This window comes from Bos indicus, chromosome 2 (assembly GCF_029378745.1).
Source record: "Bos indicus isolate NIAB-ARS_2022 breed Sahiwal x Tharparkar chromosome 2, NIAB-ARS_B.indTharparkar_mat_pri_1.0, whole genome shotgun sequence".
Lineage (NCBI taxonomy): Eukaryota > Metazoa > Chordata > Mammalia > Artiodactyla > Bovidae > Bos > Bos indicus.
In genome coordinates, this window is record NC_091761.1 from 124976747 (window position 1) to 124996503 (window position 19757).

The following is a 19757-nucleotide window of genomic DNA, read 5'->3' on the forward strand; positions in this document are numbered from 1 at the left end:
TTGAAGTAACGATGCATCCAGCTCAGAGATTACATTTCCAGGGCTTCCCTGGTGGTCCAGTGGTTGGGAATCCACCTGCCAATACAGGAGACACAGGTACAATCCCTGATCTGGGAGGATTCCCACATGCTACCTGGCAACTAGGCCCATGTGGCACAACTACTGAGACCATATGCTGCAACTACGGAAGTTCTCGGGCTTCTGGTGGCTCAGTTGGTAAAGAATCTACCTGCAATGCAGGAGACCCCGGTTCGATCCCTGGGTCGAGAAGATCCCCTGGAGAAGGGAAAGGCTACCCAGTCCAGTGTTCTGGCCTAGATAATTCCATGGACTGTATAGTCCATGGGGTCACAAAGAGTCAGACACGACTGAGCGACTTTCACTTTCACTGCAGCTCTCGTGCCTAGAGCCCATGCTCTGAAGCCACTGCGATGAGAAGCCTGGTGCTGAAACTAGAGAGAGTAGACCCACTCGCCGCAACTAGAGAAAGCCAGAGGCCAGCAGTGAAGACCCAGCACAGTCAAAAATAAATAAATAAATCTTGAAAAAAAAAAAGTAGTAAAAAAAGAAAAAAAAAAGACTACATTTCCATACTGCTACAGGCAGCCAGCCTTCTTTATTTTTTAAAAATTTGATTCTTTATTAGAACTCTTTAGAACCAGCCTTCTGACTAGGTTTCAGCCAATGAAGTGTCAGTGGAAGAGTTGAAAGGACTTCTGGAGACGTTACTTCAAGGGGTTGACTCAGTCAAGTGAGCCTCTTTTGCTTTTCCCTCCTTTCTCTTCATGCCTGGAATCTGATGCTCCAACAGCTGTATTTGGCCTTGAAGTGACCTTGAAAATGGAGCTCTTTGCCATGATGGCAGAACAGAATGATATGAAGAGCCTGGGTTCGTGATATTGGTGGCGTACTATTCCTGCCCTTTTCTGCCTACCTCTGGACCACTTTTATTTGATAGAGAAACACAATTGTCTCTTGTTTAAGCTTCTGTTGTTTTGGATTTTCTGTTACACGCAGCTAAATCTAACCTGTATGAATACTGTTGAACGGAGCTGCGGGAGACACGAGGGGAGAGGGACCATCTCGTATGGAGCACTTGCCTTGGGCTCAGATGGTTTACATATTTACGTGGTGTCAGGGTTCCCACTTGACTTCTCAGCATTTGACTTTGTTAAGCATTCCTTTCTTCTTAAAACTCTCATCCCCGGCTTCTGCGACCTCACATTTCCGTGGTGTTTGTGGGGTCTCTCTCTCTCCCTTTTGAGTTTATATGTGTTTTATTTTAGACAAACTACATGACGTATTTTTTTCCCCTCAAAAACAATGCCTCCACTTCAAACAAATCAGCATCAAAATAAATGAAGAGCTCAAGATGACATCAGTCCCAGTGTTTTGTGGATGAAAAGCAGCAGCTGGTCAGTTATGACAACAGGTGATGGTTCCAAAGTCACTGCCAAGTTTGTTAACATTTTCCCACTTGTAAGCCATCCTTAAAATCATATATGGGGGGTCACACCATCCTCATGGTAGTTCAACAGAGAAACCATGCCATCTGGATTCATGTTTTCACTGATAAAAAATGGACAATTTTTTAAAATGTATTTATTTACTTATGTGATGTGCTGGGTCTTCACTGCAGTGGCCTCTCTTATTGCTGAGCACAGGCTGTAAATGCTCTGGCTTTAGTAGCTGCAGTTTGCAGGGTCTTGAGCTCCTATTGAGTAGTTGTGGCATGTGGGATCTTCCCGGAACAGGGATTGAACCCGTGACCCTTGCATTGGTAGGTGGATTCTTAACCACTGGACCACCAGGCAAGTCCCAAGAACTGATAGGTTTTGAAGTCAGCAAGGATGTGCTTGATTTGCTCTGCAGCTCCTGTCATATAAAAGGTTTTACTTTTTCTGGTCTCTGTTCTTCAAGTTTCCCTTTGATTCAGTCAGTTCAGTTCAGTCACTCAGTCGTGTCCAACTCTTTGATTGACTTCATGTCATCTTTGACGTACTTCTTGTGGGCTTCTTTCGTAAAGGTGGTTTCCTGCAAGTGATGGTTCATGACAATAGTGACATGAGTCATTACTTTGCTTTCAGTACCTTAGCCTTCCAAGCCTTCAGTGAAAGCATTTCCACCAATGAGTGATTCATCAGTGTTACTTTTGTCCTGTTGATCACCTTCCCCTTCACCTCCAGACTCAGCCCTCTGCGACCTCCCAGATCTTGTAGATGTTGGAGAACATCTCATGAGGGCTGATGTGGTCCTGGTAGATGATCATGATGGCAACTGGAGGGACATGACTTTGGCGCTAGCTTCCTAGGAGACTGGAGCTCAGAGTAAGCACTGTGCGTTGGCAGGTAGATTCTTAACCACTGGACCACCAGGCAAGTCCCAAGAACTGATAGGTTTTGAAGTTAGCAAGGATGTGCTTGGGGAGGGGGGGATGGGAGGAGAAAAGTGTGGGATCTCTTTTGATTATCAAGTGACAGAAACTTTGACTTCTACTGGCTTCAACAACATCAAAAGAAGAGCCCAGGATTACATGTTTTGACCCAATTGAATAGAGGGATTCAAACAATAGTGTAGAGACAAAAGCGACATTTAAAATACTTAACAATTGGCATTGTGTTGTCACTGAACAGATGTCAGAGGAGGTGTCCTGGAAGTCTCCTGCTGGACCAAGCATTAACTCTTTAGTTACTGGATCATAGGGAAGTTCAGGGGTTCCAGAAAGGTGACTAGGAGAAAGTGGGGGAATGATTCCTATCCCCAGGTGGTTCTGGAAAACATTTACTTCCCAACAGAAATATTTCAACAATAATCAGCCATTCCAATGAATACCAGATAAATAACAGCCCTGTGTTAGGACCTGGTTCGATTCAGTTCAGTTCAGTTGCTCAGTTGTGTCTGACTCTTTGTGAGCCCATGGACTGCAGCCCACCAGGCTTCCTTGTCCATCACCAACTCCCAGAGCTTGCTCAAACTCATGTCCATTGAGTTGGTGATGTCATCCAACCATCTCGTCCTCTGTTGTCCCTTTCTCCTCGTGTCTTCAATCTTTCCAAGCACCAGAGTCTTTTCCAATGAGTCAGTTCTTCGCATCGGGTGGCCAAAGTATTGGAGCTTCAGCTTCAGCATCAGTCCTTCCAATGAATGTTCAGGACTGATTTCCTTGAGGATTAACTGTTTGATCTCCTTGCAGTCCAAGGAACTCTCAAGAGTCTCCTCCAATACCACAGTTCAAAAGCATCGATTCTTCAGTGCTCAGCTTTATTTATGGTCCAACTCTCATATCCATACATGACTGCTGGAAAAACCATGGCTTTGACAAGACAGATCTGGTTACTCTTTTTTCTTTTTTTCTATCTCTCAGCTGTACTATCCCATATAGACTATGTTCTCAGATAGTTTCTCTTCCCTGGCTGAGGGATGGCTGCCCAATGACTCCCAGGGCTATGTTCTTCCTCATTCACATTCAGCAAAGAGAAGTGAGGCTCTTTCCCCAGCAACCTTAGCATGAAGTCTGAGATTTGCTCTGATGGAGCTGTATGAGATCATATGCACAATCTTGATTGATGAATGTGGCTTGGGGAGGCTTGGAAGGGGAGACTGGCTTAGGCAAGGTCTCCTACTCCACCACTGGAGCCTCAGCTTAGAGATAGCTTCCTTGGAGTAGGTAGGCTTAGAGTGGGGCTGCTATCCCCCAGAGAAAAACTCAGAAGAAGAGGGGGCATGTAACATGTAATGGCTTGTTACAGCAGTAACAGGAAACTGCAAACACAGTGGTTTCAAACAACACAAATTATTCTGTTATAGTTCTGGAGGTCAGAAGTCTGAACTGAGACTTCGAGGCTGAGATCAAGGTGTTGGCAGAGTTGTGTTCCTTCAGGAGGTTCTGGGGCGAATCCCTTCCCTTCCTTTTTCTAGCTCCTGGAGACTCCCTACTTTCCTTGGCTCATGGTCATATCACTCCCACTTCTGGTTCTGTTGTTACATTTCTTTCTCTGACTCTGACCCTCCTTCCGCCCTTACATAAGGACCCCGTGATTTCACTGGAGCCATCTGGATAATCTAGGGTAACTTCCCCATTTAAAAATCCCTGACTTAAATATCTGCAAAGTTCCTTTTACCAAGTAAGGTAACATATTCACAGAGTCCAGGGATTAGAACGTGGACATCTTTGGGCCAGAGGAACAGGGTGAGAGGTAGACATTATTCTGCCTATTACCTAGTGGATCCTGGATGGTAAAGGTAACAAGTGTCTATTATCTCCTTTGCCTGCCACCTCTCTGACTACTCTTTCCTGTCTTTTGTAGATCTATCCTCTTTTACCTGACTTTGAATATTGGGTTTCCCTCTCTGACTACTCTTTCCTGTCTTTTGTAGATCTATCCTCTTTTACCTGACTTTGAATATTGGTTCTCAGCTTTCAGCTCTAGACCTCTTCTATCCTTGCTGCATATTCTCTCCCCAGGCAAGCTCACTGAGTCCAGGGCATGATTACCAGCTATGGTTACATATTCACATCTCCAGCTCAAATATCTCTGAGTCCGGACCAGTATATCTAAATGTCCATTTAACACCTCCACTGGGCTGTCTCAATGGCCCACCAAATTCAAGATGTCTAAAACCTTGCCAAATCCAGCCCTAAGTCAGTAACTGGAACCACCAACCCTCCAGTTATGGGAGTCAGAAACTTAGACAATCATCCTTAATTCCTCCTCCCAATCCAATCCTTAACTGAGTCTTTTCGTTTTCTTTAATACATGTTATCTACTTCTTTGACTGCAAGGTCTTGTCAGATCTGCACTGCAGCATGTGGGATCTTTTAGTTGCGACAATTTTACTCTCAGTTCTGGCATGTGGGATCTAGTTCCTTGACCAGGGATCGAACTCAGGCCCTCTGCATTGGGAGTGCAGATTTTAGTCAGTGGACCACCAGGGAAGTCCTCTCTTTTTTATTTTTTAAATTATTTGATTGAATTTTATTTGTAGTAACAATAATCATTAAAACCAAACAAAAACAAACAATAAGCAAAAAACAAAACAAAACAAAATCCTCCACACTGAATGGGAATAATACCCATTTCAAAACCCTTTGAAGTTTGATTGAGCTTTTTCAATTTTACCTTCTTGATCTTAAAAACATCAATTTCTCTGTCTACTCACCTTTCACTCCAAGCCACCACTTTTGTCTAAACTCTTGTCTGGACTTCTGCATTGGCAGCCTAAACTAGTCTCTGGGTCCATTAGGATCCACCTCCAGTTCGTTTTCCACACCATTGCCAGGGTTTTTTCCAAAATGCAAATCTGATCATTTAACTCACCCACTCAGAACACTTCACTGGCTTTCCATTGCCCTTAGGAGAGAAATCAAAATCCTTCCCATGGTATCTCAGGGTTTACAGGGTCTGCTCCCTGTCTGTTTCTCTAATCTTGCCTCCCTTCAAGAGTCTCTTGGGTTTTCTGCATCTATGGACGCCGCTGAGAAAGCACTGTTGAAGTCTTCCCCCTCTCCACTGCCATCACGTCTAAGTCATGGTCTCCCAAAGAGCCCGAACAGCTTCGGAAGCTCTTCATCGGAGGACTGAGCTTTGAAACAACTGATGAGAGTCTGAGGAGCCATTCTGAGCAATGGGGAACGCTCACATTCCCCATTGTGTGGTAATGACGGATCCAAACACCAAGTGCTCCAGAGGCTTCAGGTTTGTCACGTACGCCACCGTGGAGGAGGTGGATGCGGCCATGAATGCAAGGCCACACAAGGTGGACCGAAGAGTTGTGGAACCAAAGCGGGGTGTCTCAAGAGAAGGTTCTCAAAGACCTGGTGCCCACTTAACTGTGAAAAAGATTTTTGCTGGTGGCATTAAAGAAGACACTGAAGAACGTCACCTGAGAGATTATTTTGAAAATAATGGGAAAAAAGCCTGGGAAAATTGAAGTGATTGAAATCATGACTGACCCAAGCAGTGGCAAAAAGAGAGGCTTTGCTTTTGTAACCTTTGATGACCATGACTCTGTAGACAAGACTGTCATTCAGAAATACCACACTGTGAATGGCCACAACCGTGAAGTGAGAAAAGCCCTGTCGAAGCAAGAGATGGCTAGTGCTTCATCCAGCCAGAGAGGTCGAAGTGGTTCTGGAAACTTTGGTGGCGGTCGTGGAGGTGGTTTCGGGGGGAATGAGAACTTTGGTCATGGAGGAAACTTCAGTGGTTGAGGTGGCTCTGGTGGCAGCCGTGGTGGGGGCAGATATGGTGGCAGGTGGGGATGGTTATAATGGATTTGGTAATGATGGAAGCAATTTTGGAGGTGGCGGAAGCTACAGTGATTTTGGCAATTACAACAATCGATCTTCAAATTTTGGACCTGTGAAAGGTGGAAACTTTGGAGGCAGAAGTTCTGGCCCCGATGGTGGTGGAGGCCGATACTTTGCCAAACCATGAAACCCAGGTGGCTATGGTGGTTTCAGCAGCAGCAGTAACTATGGCAGTGGCAGAAGGTTTTATTTACTGCCGGGAAACAAGGCCGGAGAGGAGAGCCAGAGAAGTGGCAGGGAAGCTACAGGTTATAGCAGATTTGTGAACTCAGCCAAGCGCAGTGGTGGCAGGGCCTAGCTGCTACAAGGAAGACATGTTTTAGACAATACTCACGTGTATGGGCAAAAAACTCGAGGACTGTACTTGTGACTAATTGTGTAACAGGTTATTTTAGTTTCTGTTCTGTGGAAAGTGTAAAGCATTCCAACAAAGGGTTTTAATGTAGATTTTTTTTTTTGTACCCATGCTGTTGATTGCTAAATGTAATAGTCTGATCATGACGCTGAATAAATATCTTTTTTTTTTTTAAGAGTCTATTGGTCTATTGGTCTCTCAATGCACAGATTGGGAGAAAATATTTGCAAATAACGTGACTGACAAGGGATTAGTCTCCAAAATTTACAAACAGCTCATGAGGCTTAATAGCATCAAAACAAACAATCCCATCAAAAAATGGGCAGAATATCTAAATAGACATTTCTTCAAAGAAGACATACAGATGGCTAAGAGGCACATGAAAAGACGTTCAACATTGCTAATTACTAGAGAAATGTAAATCAAAACTAAACGGAGATATCACCTCACACCAGTCAAAATAGCCATCATTTTAAAATCTACAAACAATAAATGCCTGAGAGGGTGTGGAGAGAAGGGAAGCCTCCTACTGTTGGTGGGGATGTAAATTAGTATAGCCAGTATGAGAACAATATGGAGTTTCCTTAAAAAACTAAAACTAGAGCTACCATCTGACCCTGCAATCCCACTCCTGGGCATATATATGGAGAAAAATATGGTCCAAAAGGATATTGCTCCCCAGTGTTCATTGAAGCACTGTTTCCAATAGCCAAAACATGGAAGCAACCTAAATGTCCATCAGCAGAGGAATGGATAAAGACAATGTGGTACATATACACATATTTTCATGAAGTATTACTCAGCCATTAAAAAGAATGAAATAATACCATTTGCAGCAACATGGCTAGACCTAGAGATTGTCACACTGAGTGAAGTAAGTCAGAGAAGGAGAAATATTGTATGACAACCCTTATATGTGGAATCTAAAAAGAAATGATACAAATGAACTTATTTACAAAACAGAAACAGACTCACAGACTTAGAGAATGAACTTACGGCTGCTGGAGGCGGAGGATGGATGGGGGAAGGGATAGTTAGGAAGTTTGGGATTGACATGTACATATGGCTACATTTAAAATGGATAACCAGCAGGGTCCTCCTGTATGGCACACAGAACTCTGCTTAATGTTATGTGGCAGCCGGGATGAGAGGGAAGTTTAGCAGAGGGTGGATACATATATGTGTCTGGCTGAGGCCCTTTGCTGCACACCTGAAACTATCACAGTATTGTTAACTGGCTAAACTCCAATATAAAATAAAAAGTTTTTTTTTCTTTTTTACAAAAAGAGTCTTTTGGTCTTTTATTTCTTTTTTCCCCCTCAAATTTGCCGTATTCTTTCTCATCATTTAACCATGGCATATTCGGTGTAGTCTGCTAGACCTCTAATTCATCTTTCATATTTCCCTGGACCCTTTTCAATCTCCTGGACTAGATCAAATTCTCCCATTGTAAACTGTCATTGATTTCCCTGATAGACTGTGTATTTCACCTAGGTAGTGCTAACACAATTTAATTTTCCATTTACTTGTCTACTCATTCGATTAATTCTTGTTCTCCTCAGCACAGCCACTACGAGTCTGTAAGCTCCAGGGGAGCAAGGTCTCTGTCTGCGTCTGTTCACCATGAAATCCCAGCCCCTGGCTCTGGAGGCAGTTCTTATCTCTTAAAATAACAGATGCACATGCTCATCCTTGGATCAGGACACTAAGCTTTGTTCCGAAGTCATATAGCCAGCAGGTGGGTAAATTCCAAATCTGATTCCCAAACCTGTCCTTCTTTTCACTCTGCTGTCCTTTCAGGAGGGCGAAGGGTTTGGATTGTGCCATTTTTGGGTGTGCAGTTCTAGAAACTTCATCTGCTTCCTGAAGTCTTTGGAAGTGAATCTGAAAAAGGCTGACAGCTGGCCTGAACTCACAGGGGTGGCAGGGTGGTGGTGGGGAGTTCTGCTTTCCCTTTTTCTTCCTTTTATGTTTTGGTTTCCTCCCTCCTGTTTTTCTCCTTCCTTTCCTTTCTTCCTTCCCATTTTCCAAAATACGCATGAAGTTTCTGCTCATTGCCAGACTCTCTTCAGGAGGGCAGTGACACAGAGGTGAATCAGACAGAGTCTCTGTCCTCAAAGAGCTCAAAGTCCAGTCTGTTAGAGTCTTGGTCAGTAAATAAATTCCAATCCAGTTTCATTTCCTCTTCTGTAAAATGGGCATTGTTCTTACTACACCAGAGTTTTTGGGTACATGTAACTACACTCATTCTGGAATGAAATTTATTAGAAGGACACTGGATGGATCCCAGGATTGAAAAGAAATCAGGAGAACCAGACCCAAAAAACAAGAGGGTGGGCACCTAATGGAACCAAGGATCTTGCTTGTGAGGACAACGCCCCTGGCACTGTTCCCACTGTGACTATCCCAGTTGTTCCCTTGTCTTTGCAACTGTCCCCCAAAATTCAACGACCAGGTGGGAGCATCCCAGGAAGCAAGCATGGGTCAGTCACCTAGCCAGACTCCGGCTGCCTAGCTGTATGGACAGGAGGGAATTGCCCCCTGTCATGGAAGAATGGGAGTTGCCACTCAGAATCCCTGACACTGCTGCTCTCATTTCCCTGTGGTTCTTGGGTGACATCAGGGTCAAAGGATCTCTTGAGAGGTCATGTACCCAGCCAGTGTCCGGACAACTATCAGCTCTTAAGCAACAGGACTGGAACTTGAATTTGGGTCTAGCTGGCAGAGTAGCAGTTAGACCTTTTGGCTGCAAGCAACAGACACCACCTCTGCCAGTTTTCAGCAAAAGAGAATTTACTGGAGGGATGTGGTTGAGGCTCAAAGATTTATAGGTAGCTGGAGAAGTAAGTTAGGGGACAGACAGGAACCAAAGGAGAGACGGAGGGTCTAGGATCGGGGGGAGACACACTGACACTTGAGTCCTGCCACCACCAGTGTAATGAATGACCTCTAACAAGATCTCTTATCTTGGCTGCACTGTCTCTAAATTCAAATTCTCAGGAGAATGTGTTTGACAAGGTTAGTTTCCATCATGAACCTATCCTCCAGGGTGAGAAGAAGGATATGGTTTCTTTAGCGGCATGGGTCATTTGCAGTTACTTTTCCATCAAGGTCACAAAGAAAATTAATACATTGTTGAGGGGTATATCAGTTATCTATTACTGAAAGGATAGTGCATAGCAAACAATCGCATGTTTCCAAAGCAAGCAACAATAAGCATATACATCTGGTGGTCAGCTGGGCAGCTCCACTGATTTCGGTTGGACTTACACATCTGAGGGCTTCCCTGATAGCTCAGTTGGTAAAGAATCCGCTTGCAATGCAGGAGACTGGGTTCGGTCCCTGGGTTGGGAAGATCCCCTGGAGAAGGGAAAGGCTACCCACTCCAGTATTCTGGCCTGGAGAATTCCACGGACTGTATAGTCCATGCACTTTCACTTTCACTACATGTCTGGAGGTTGCCTGGCTATTGGCTGATTTAGTCTGACCTTGTCTGGGAGAACTAGACTCTCTGGTTCTGTTCTCCCAGTGGGTTACTTCTGATATGTTCTCCTGGGTAATGGCAGAGGCAGGAGAGGAGGCAAAGCCTATCGCACAAGTGTTTTTTAAGGCCCACCTTACATCACGTTTGCTAATATCCAAGTGGCCAAAGCAAGACACGTGACTAAGACCAGCATCTGAGTGAGAGCACTGTGACATTTCATGGCAAAGGCTGTCGATACAGTTGGCTCTCTCTCCACGTCTGTATGTTCCACATTCACTGATTCAACTGACCATGGATCAAAAACGGTTGAAAAAAAGAATTCCAAAAAGGAAAACTACTTACATAGCATTTACATTGTATTTACAAGTATTTAAACAGCACTTACAATGTATTAGAGATGATAAGTAATCTAGAGATGATTTAAAGTATAGCAGAGGATATGCATAGGTTGTGTGCAAATACCATGCACATTTTGGTATCTGAATTGGGGGTGCAGAGTCGTGGTTGTCCTAGAGCCAGTCCCCAGCAGATACTGAGGGAAGACCGTACTGGGAAAGGTGAAGAATTGGTGCCATTTTTGCAGTCCACTGGGAAATGTCCAAAAGGAGCCAATGTCTGTGACAGACATCAAAGTCCACGTTCTTTCCATGTTCCACACCATCTGGGGCACCAACCAAAGGTGTTTTTCTCCAAGATGGGCCTCTGTCCTTATTCAATTGTATCACTTTGAACATCAGTTTCATGAGAACAGGGACTTCTATCTGTTTTATTCGCCTGTAACTCCATTGTCTAGAACAGTTCCTGATGCGTAGCAGGTGCTTAACAAATACTGGCCAAATGAAAATTACCTTGTAAACCTACCTCATGCATCTAACCAAGGTTTTTACTTTTGTGAGGAGGCTGTGTACTATGGAGTAAAGGGCTTAGATTTGGAGACAAACCAAACCAAGTTTGTATCTGGGCTTCATCCTTTACTACCAGTGATCTTGGGCAAATTATTCAGTCTTCCTGAGCCTTATTTCCCTCTAGCAGAAACCATCTGGGTGGCTTTTCAGTGCAACTTCCCCATTTTCTGATAATTGTCCCTCTCATCTTCACATATTTCCTGTACTGGGGCTTCTATATTTTGTGACCCTGTCCCCCTCCTCCAACCCTAACTCAGCTGATTGGACAAAGGGAATGGATCTGAACTAAAATGGGCCAATCAGAGTCTGTCAGGAATTTGGAATTTCAGTCTTAGTCTGATTGGCCTCTTAAATGGAGGAGACAGGCACGCAGGAGCTGGCTTATGGCCATTTCACACCAGAGACAGCTGGTCTACAGCAGGAGAGAGGAATAAAGCCCTCATTCAAGATTATTTCTCAGGCCCAGCCAGCTATAAAACAGCTGACTAGGCAGCTGGGGTAGTCTCTGGTTCCAGACTGAACCTTGGTTCAGATTCTGGCTCTATCACTTACTAGCCGAGCCATTTCACTTCTCTGTGTCCTGGTTCTCATCTGTAAAATGGGAATGATATTAATACCTACTTCATGAGGTTGCCGTAATGATTAAATAAAAGTGCATAGAAGAATATCTAATACATGGAGAGTACTAATCCACGTGCATGTATTCCAGATCATAGCTTCTGATTCTTAAAGTTAATACTGCTTTTCCACCCCAACCCACCCCCCTTTCAGGAAGCACTCACTTCAGTGGATTGCTGATTCCAGAGCAAAGAATCTGAACGAAACCACTTTCACATGTGAAACGGGGAAAGTTGAGAATCTTCAAGTTCTTAGCGAGGATTCAGTGAGATGAGTACAACTCTTGGTATACTGTAGGTGTTCAGTATTTGCAAGCTTCTCATCCTTCCTACTCTGCTTTCCTCAGGCTCCAACTGGGGCCAAGCATGGGAGACGGTGCTTCTCGTGTGGATGGGCTTGGCCACAGCTTGATTTGGCTCCTTTCGAAGGTGAGCCAGATCCTTTCTTACAAGATTCTTAGAACCACTGATCTCGATACCTCATTCTACGCTCAGATGCATGACTCAGTGATCCTGAGGTGCCTCCCCCCAGAAGACTTCATCTCCGATACACTCTAGATTTTTTTCCTGTGGAGGAAGTGACTTGGTGGAGGCAGGGCTGGTGTGTGGAGCATGAGTAGACAGATAGGAAATTTACCTTGCTATTTGTCCTCTGCTGGTACCATCTCTTTCCTGGTCTTTGGGAGCTACATGTTGCTGTTTAGTTGCTAAGTCATGTCTGAGCCACTGGACTGCTGGGAAAGTCCCTAGAAGGAGCTTCTTGATTCGTGTGATGGTATTCCAGGATGAACAAGTCCATGACAGGAGGGTTTTCTTCCTCTCGGCCGGCTTCCTCAGCCCTCCCAGCTCCACCTTTTGAGGCCCCTACTCTATGACCACCCAGCTCAGCACCTGCGCCAAGGCCAGCAAAGGCAGAGTTATGGGAAAGTGTGGTGGGAGGTTCTACGAACACTTTTTTAAAAAGTTGATGCATAGTTGCTTCACAGTATTACGTTAGCTTCAGGTCAGCAAAATAGTAATCCAACAGTTAAATCCACTACACAATGGTCACCACAAGCCCAGTAGCCATCTGGTACCATGCAAAATTATTACACTATTTTGACTATGTTTCTTAGGCTGCATATTACTTCCTTGTGGCTTATTTATTTTCTTAATATAATTGGAGGTTTGTATCTCTTAATTCCTTTCATTTATTTTTGCCCAACCTCCCACTCCTTCCTGGCAACCATCAGCTTGCCCTCTGTGTCAGCAACTCTATTCCTGTTTTGTTGTGTTTGTTACTGTATAAGTGAGATCATATAATAATTGTTTTTCTCTGACATTTCACTTAGCATAATATCCTCTAGGTCTGTCCATGTGTTGTTAATGGTAGAATTTAATTTTCTTTATGGCTGTGTAATATTTCACCGGAGGAGAGCATGGCAGCTCCAGTATTCTTGCCTAGAGATTCCATGGACAGAGGAGCCTGGCAGGCTACAGTCCATAGGGTCAAACAGACTTCGATACGACTGAAGCGACTTAGCAGAATATTCCATCTTTTATTATCCATTCTTCTACTGATGGACGTTTAGGTTGCTTCCATATCTTGGCTATTATAAATAGTGTTGCAGTGAACCTAGGGGTGCATACATCTTTTTAGGATACTGTTTTTATTTTCTTTGGGTAAATATCCAGAAGTAGAATTGCTGGGCCATATGGTAGGTCCATTTTTAATTTTTTGAGGATCCTCCATACTGCTTTAAAGTGGCTGCACTAATTTACATTCCCAACAGCAGTACATAAAGTGGTCTTCTGCATCCATTTGCCTCTGGGTTGGGGGGTGGGGGAGGAGAGCAGCAGGAGGGTGATTCCCCTGAGGTGAATCAGCAGTTGTCATCATCCCTGATCCTACCCCTTCTCTCCTGTGGGGGTAGGGGGGAAGTTGTGGATGTGGAAAAGGCCATAAAGTTGGCAGATGCTGCTGGGGATCCATAAATCCATGGTGCCGCGGGCTTCTCCTCTTGCTCATTGGCCCCAGTCCTTGACTGGGATTCTGCCTCCAATTCCCTGCATAGTTCTCCACTTGCACATGAACATAGCTTCAGACTCTGCATATTACCTTCTCCTTAGTTGCACCAATCAAGCATCTGCCAAGGCCACACCAAATTCCCCACCCCTCCTTGGATCCCAGACCTGGCACTGCCTGACTTCTGGTACTGAACCTGTCACTGGGGCTGGGTCCGTGTTCCCTAGGCCTATCTGCCAAACGTCCTCCCCACCAGCGTCAGCCCAACATTTCACAAGCCCGAGTCCACCACAGTGGTTATATTCTGAGTGTCTGTCAAACAGATAGCCTGGGGAGGAAGTGTGGGTCTTAGAATCAGACACCCTGGACTAGGATTCTGGGCCCATTATCACTTGTTTGCTGTGTGACCTTGAGCTGGTCACCTCCCCTCTCTGAGCTTCAGTTTCCATATCTGCCAAAGAGCCTAATGATGCCCTAACTTGGAGCTGGCAGGTTCTAATGAGATGACCTATCTATAGACATCAGCACAATATGGAGGCTTCAGACATTGTCACCCGCAGCCGCTTCTCCACACAGCTCTGTAGAGAAGAAAGGAGCTGTATCATTGTTCAGTTCAGTTCAGTCGCTCAGTCATGTCCGACTCTTTGGGACCCTATGAATCGCAGCACACCAGGCCTCCCTGTCCATCACCAACTCTCGGAGTTCACTCAGACTCACGTCCATCGAGTCAGTGATGCCATCCAGCCATCTCATCCTCTGTCGTCCCCTTCTCCTCCTGCCCCCAATCCCTCCCAGCATCAGAGTCTTTTCCAATGAGTCAACTCTTCGCATGAGGTGGCCAAAGTACTGGAGTTTCAGCTTTAGCATCATTCCTTCCAAAGAAATCCCAGGGCTGATCTCCTTCAGAATGGACTGGTTGGATCTCCTTGCACTCCAAGGGACTCTCAAGAGTCTTCTCCAACACCACAGTTCAAAAAGATCAATTCTTTGGCGCTCAGCTTTCTTCACAGTCCAACTCTCACATCCATACATGACCACTGTCCTGCCCCTTACCCCTCAGCTAAGTCATCCCTTGAAGAAGCATTTCTTAAACCTCTTATCAGATCAAGATAGCAGCATGGTGCTGAGGGTTGGGTCTGGGAACAGGAAGCTACCATGCAGCAAAGGGTCACTAAGTCAGAGACCTGGCAGAAGCAGCTGGTAAAGCATGTGATTCCTGGGGGGGCCTATGGCCTGGGTGGAACCCCAGCTTTAACTCTGTTGAGCTCTGCACGAGCCACAGTATTTCTTCCAGCCTCAGTTTCCCTATTTGGTATATGAGGGGTAAAATAGTATATATCACATCGGGCTTCCATGGTGGCTCAGGTGGTAAAGCGTCTGCCTGCAATGCGGGGACCCAGGTTCAGGTTCAATACCTGGGTTGGGAAGATCCCCTGGAGAAGGAAAGAGCAACCCACCCCAGTACTCTTGCCTAAAAAATTCCATGGACAGAGGAGCCTGGTGGGCTACAATGGGGTCACAAGGAGTTGGACACTCACTCACTGAGTGACTTTACACTCACCCAGAATTTTTTCTTTTTAAATTCTGGCTACGCTGGGTCTTTGTTGCGGCATGGGGGCCCAGTTGCCCCATGGCATGTATGACCTTAGTTCCTGGGCCAGGGATCAAACCTGAGTCCCCTGCATTGGAAGGCAGATTCTTAATCCCTGGACCATCAGGGAAGCCCCGAGAATTGTTTCGAGAATTAAATGAGGTAATCTGTGGGGTGGATATAACATGGGACCTGCCCTAAAGGGAGCACTCAAAACACCTTTGACAGGTAAGTCATTTTCAAGTTTTTGCTACTTTATTTTTTGTCTCTTTATATGATTGAATTAGGATCAAGTTCCAGGAGAGGAATTACAGCCTCCTAAAACAGATCGTCAAATTGCTTTTAAAAAGGCCGGGCTCTTTCAAAAAAGCTCCCCGAGCCCTCTGCGGTCATGGGGTGGGGCGGGGAGGAAGGCCGTAGGGGGAGGTAGGGAGGGCAGGAAGACGGGGGTTGGGGAGTGAGGGGTGATGGGGTGGGGGGATAAGGGGTGAAGAGGTGGGGAAGTTGGCGGAGTAGCGGGGCTGGAGGGAGGGAACAGGTGGTGAGAGGAAACGCACAGCGGACTCGGTTGAGCAAAGCGGCCACAGCCCAACCTCAGCTGGGCCGCGCTTCCTCCGCTGCGAACAGCAGGACTGGGGCGGCGCTGATCCTGGGGGCGCTGCAGGTTAGTGCTGTGGAAGGCCGCGCAGGCCCAGTGGATCTCCAGGCACAAGGAAGGCTGTCTCTAGAAAACTCCAGTGCTAACCCAACAGGGAAGACCTCAGGATGCACGTGGATCTCCCAACTGCGCTGTGAAACCAACAACTCCAGTTTCCTCCTCCGTTTCAAAGAATGGGACAGTCACCACCTTGAAACCTATAGCAGCCTTTAAAATGGCAACATCCGGGGTCTCAGTAGATACGACTTTCATCACCTTAGTCTACAATCCAACATAACAAGTGTTTCATTGTTGTTGTGCAGTGGCTAAGTCGTGTCTGACTTTTCTTCCCCATGGACTGCAGCACCCCAGGCTTTCCTGTCCTTCACTATCTCCTTGAGTTTGCTCAAACGCATGTCCATTGAGTCGGTGATGCCATCCAACCATCTCATTCTCTGTCGTCCCCTTCTCCTCCTGCCTTCAATCTTTCCCAGCGTCAGGGTCTTTTCCAATGATGGACATCCCAAATGTCAGTCAACATCCGCAATGACTGCAACCCACAGTAGTTAGATAACATTTCTTTCTTCATTAGTAACAATTACAGCAACTATTAATTTTAACGAAAATAAAGGATTGGAAATTCCCTGGTGGTCCAGTGGTTAGGACTTGGCCTGGATTCAATCCCTGGTAAGGGAATTAAGATCCTGGAAGCCATGTGATGGGCACCCCCCCCCCAAAAAAAAAGATTAAAATTTGATACTGGCAGTTTTGTTGGTGGTATTCTATTAAAATATGGAATTTAATCTATGCTTTATACTGGATACAAACTGTACTGTTCCCGAAGAGACATTTGTTATAGATCCATCTGTGAACGTGTTGCCGTCATTTAAGAAAATCCAAGGAACAACGGAAAGAAGAAAGGTTTTGCAGCCCAGTCAATTAATTTAGTATTCTCTTCTTGAAAATAGTATCAGTAGGCCACTGCATATAATGTACAATGTATTATAGGATTTTTTTTTTTGGCTGCTCAGCATGTGGGATCTCAATTTCCCAAATTTCTGACCAGGGATGGAACTCTTGCCCTCTGCAGTGGAAGTTCAGAGTCCTCACCACTGTAGCTTAGCCAAAGAATTCCTGAAGTTTAATAATATATGTGTTTTGTTTAGAAACAAAATTTTGACAAATTTTGTTTAGAAACAAAACACATATCCCCAAAACAAAAACAATCCCCACCCCTGCCACACGCACAAACAAAGCAATTAAACCCAGAAACAATACCTGGGCTTAACTCTGTTAGAAAGTTGTTGGAGAGGCTGTCTTTTTATTAATAACTTCTTTGGAGTGTTCAATGGCCGTTGATATAATTATCGTATTTCTCTGTGTAATTTCAGTAAATTGCAATGTTTAACACGCTAATGTTTTAAAGACTTAGTTATCAGTTTTAAATAACAAGTTGGATTATTTACTACTGTGAGAATATTGTCACCACTGGCTATTGCTTCATTTCATATTTAGCTGTTAATTTTGTATTTGGCAAATATTTTAAAGATGTGTACAGTTGTTTTCTATATATGGAAATGTTACAAATGATAAAATGTAAACACACTGATACAATTCCCTGATGGCTCAGTGGTAAAGAATCCGCCTGCCAGTGCCTGCCAATGCAGGAGACTTTGGTTCAATCTCTGGGTCAGGAAGATCCCTGGAGTAGGAAATGGCAACTCACTCTAGTATTCTTGCTTGGAGAACTCTTTGGAGCCTGGTAGGCTACAGTCCATGGGGTTGCAAAGAGTCAGACATGAGTTAGCAACTGAACACAGCAAACAAAGAAAAAACCAAAAAAGACCATTATATCATCTCTAAAACTGCCAAAACAACATTTAGAACTCTGAGCCATAGATGAATGCTGTGTTTATCAAACCAGGGTTTGTGAGGCTCCCCTTAGGCTACTGGGCTTTCCTGGTGGCTCAGAGGGTAAAGCGTCTGCCTGCAATGCAGGAGACCCGGGTTCGATCTCTGGGTTGGGAAGATCCCCTAGAGAAGGAAATGGCAACCCACCCAGAACTCTTGCCTGGAAAACCCCATGGATGGAGAAGCCTGTTGGCTACAGTCTATGATAAGCTACTGTCTATGGGGTCACAAAGGGTTGGACTTCACTTAACGTTCTTTCTTTCCTTAGGCTACTACACCTACAGGATGAAAATGCTGCATTTTCATTCATGGTCCGTTTTACTCAAAGGTTTGGGGAGACAGCATTTTTATACTAAAACACCAATGTATTTTGGAATACATTCTTATGAAGTTTTAAAGCAGAAAATTTTGAGGCAGGAAGCATTCTACTGCCTTCTTTGGGTCTTCAGACTGCTCCTCTTCCTCGCTTGCTGAAGAGGAGGCACTTTCAGGAGTATTATGTTAATGGGGAGAAAAAGTACAGTATTGTAAGGACACTGGGACCAGCCAAAGTATTTTGCAGTGTTTTCAGTTTTATAGTTTATTTTGGAGCGTTGAAAACTCAGAGTCAAATTTTGACAAAAGAAGTATTTATTCACACTAAATACTAAGCTAGTGTATCTTCTATCTTAGGTCATGTCCAACTCTTTTGCAACCCCATGGACTGTATAACCTGCCAGGCTTCTCTGTCGATGTAATTCTCCAGGCAAGAATACTGGAGTGGGTTGCCATTGGATCTTTCCAACCCAGGGATTGAACCTGAGTCTCCTGCATTGCAGGCAGATTTTTTATTGTTTGAACCACCAGGAAAGTCCCATGGTTAAAGCAAATCACACTAATTTCTGATAGCTTAACAATGAGCTAAGAATCCTAAGGAACCTTCACCTATGTTTAACACGAATTAAATGTGACTCGTGATCACCTTTTAATTTTCACAGAATGCCATATATCAAGAATTTTTATATAAAAGGATCATTTCTACTCACTGTGCATTATGGTTGATTGCGGTGATGAATATAGGTGATAAAAATTATCCCAAATATGGATATGATAGAATGCATGTGACACATATAGTATGGAGGAAATAATATGCAACACACATGGTTTCCTTAGTTTGAAAGGAAATGTGACTGGTAAGTAAGTTGCCCAAACTGATCTTTCAAACATTGCTTTCACTTATTTGCAAAATATACTTAAAATATATTGCAGAGTAATGTGGGTATCCGAAATCACTGTGGATGGTGACTGCAGCCATGAAATTAAAAGGCTCCTTAGAAGAAAAGCTATGACAAACCTAGACAGCATGTTAAAAAGCAGAGACATCACTTTGCTGACAGAGGTCTGTCTAGTCTAAAGCTATGGTTTTTCCAGTAATCCTGTATGGTTGTGAGAGTTGGACCATAAAGAAGACTGAATGCCAAAGAATTGATGCTTTCAAACTGTGGTGCTGGAGAAGACTCTTGAGAGTCCCCTGGACGGCAAGGAGATCAAACCAATCAATTCTAAAGGAAATCAATCCTGAATATTCATTGGAAGAACGGATGCTGAAGCTGAAGCTCCAATACTTTGGCCACCTGATGGGAAGAACTGACTCATTGGAAAAGACCCTGACCCTGGGAAAGACTGAAGGCAGGAGGAGAAGGGGACGACAGAGGATGAGATGATTGGATGGCATCACCGACTCAATGGACATGAGTTTGAGCAAGCTCCGGGAGATTGTGAAGGACAGGGAAGCTGGAGTGCTGCAGTCCATGGGGTCGCAAAGAGTCGGGGACATAACTAAGTGACTAAACAACAACAAATGTGGGCCTTTTAAATTTAACTTGTTTGTCTCCTGCGTTCTTGATATTTTAGTACTTCAGGTCAGTCAGAACATGGTGGATAGGGCTGCAGTTTTCTTGAA

General features: G+C 44.6%; 1 protein-coding gene and 1 pseudogene across 4 annotated transcripts in view; one reads left to right on the top strand and one right to left on the bottom strand.

Annotated features, from left to right (window-relative positions):
* Positions 1–19757, top strand: part of PTAFR (platelet activating factor receptor) — a 72864-nt gene that overhangs the window by 49588 nt on the left and 3519 nt on the right. For 2 of the 4 annotated variants that reach the window (XR_011562642.1, XR_011562649.1), the window contains exons 2-3: positions 8228–8403; positions 11826–12100. The gene's annotated coding sequence lies outside the window, so the exon portion shown is untranslated. Of the gene's footprint in view, positions 1–8227; positions 8404–11825; positions 12101–18792; positions 18988–19757 lie in introns of all 4 variants that reach the window. The other 2 variants (XR_011562648.1, XR_011562647.1) reach the window with 2 other exon arrangements.
* LOC109572929 (translationally-controlled tumor protein-like) lies at positions 1463–2269 on the bottom strand (annotated as a pseudogene).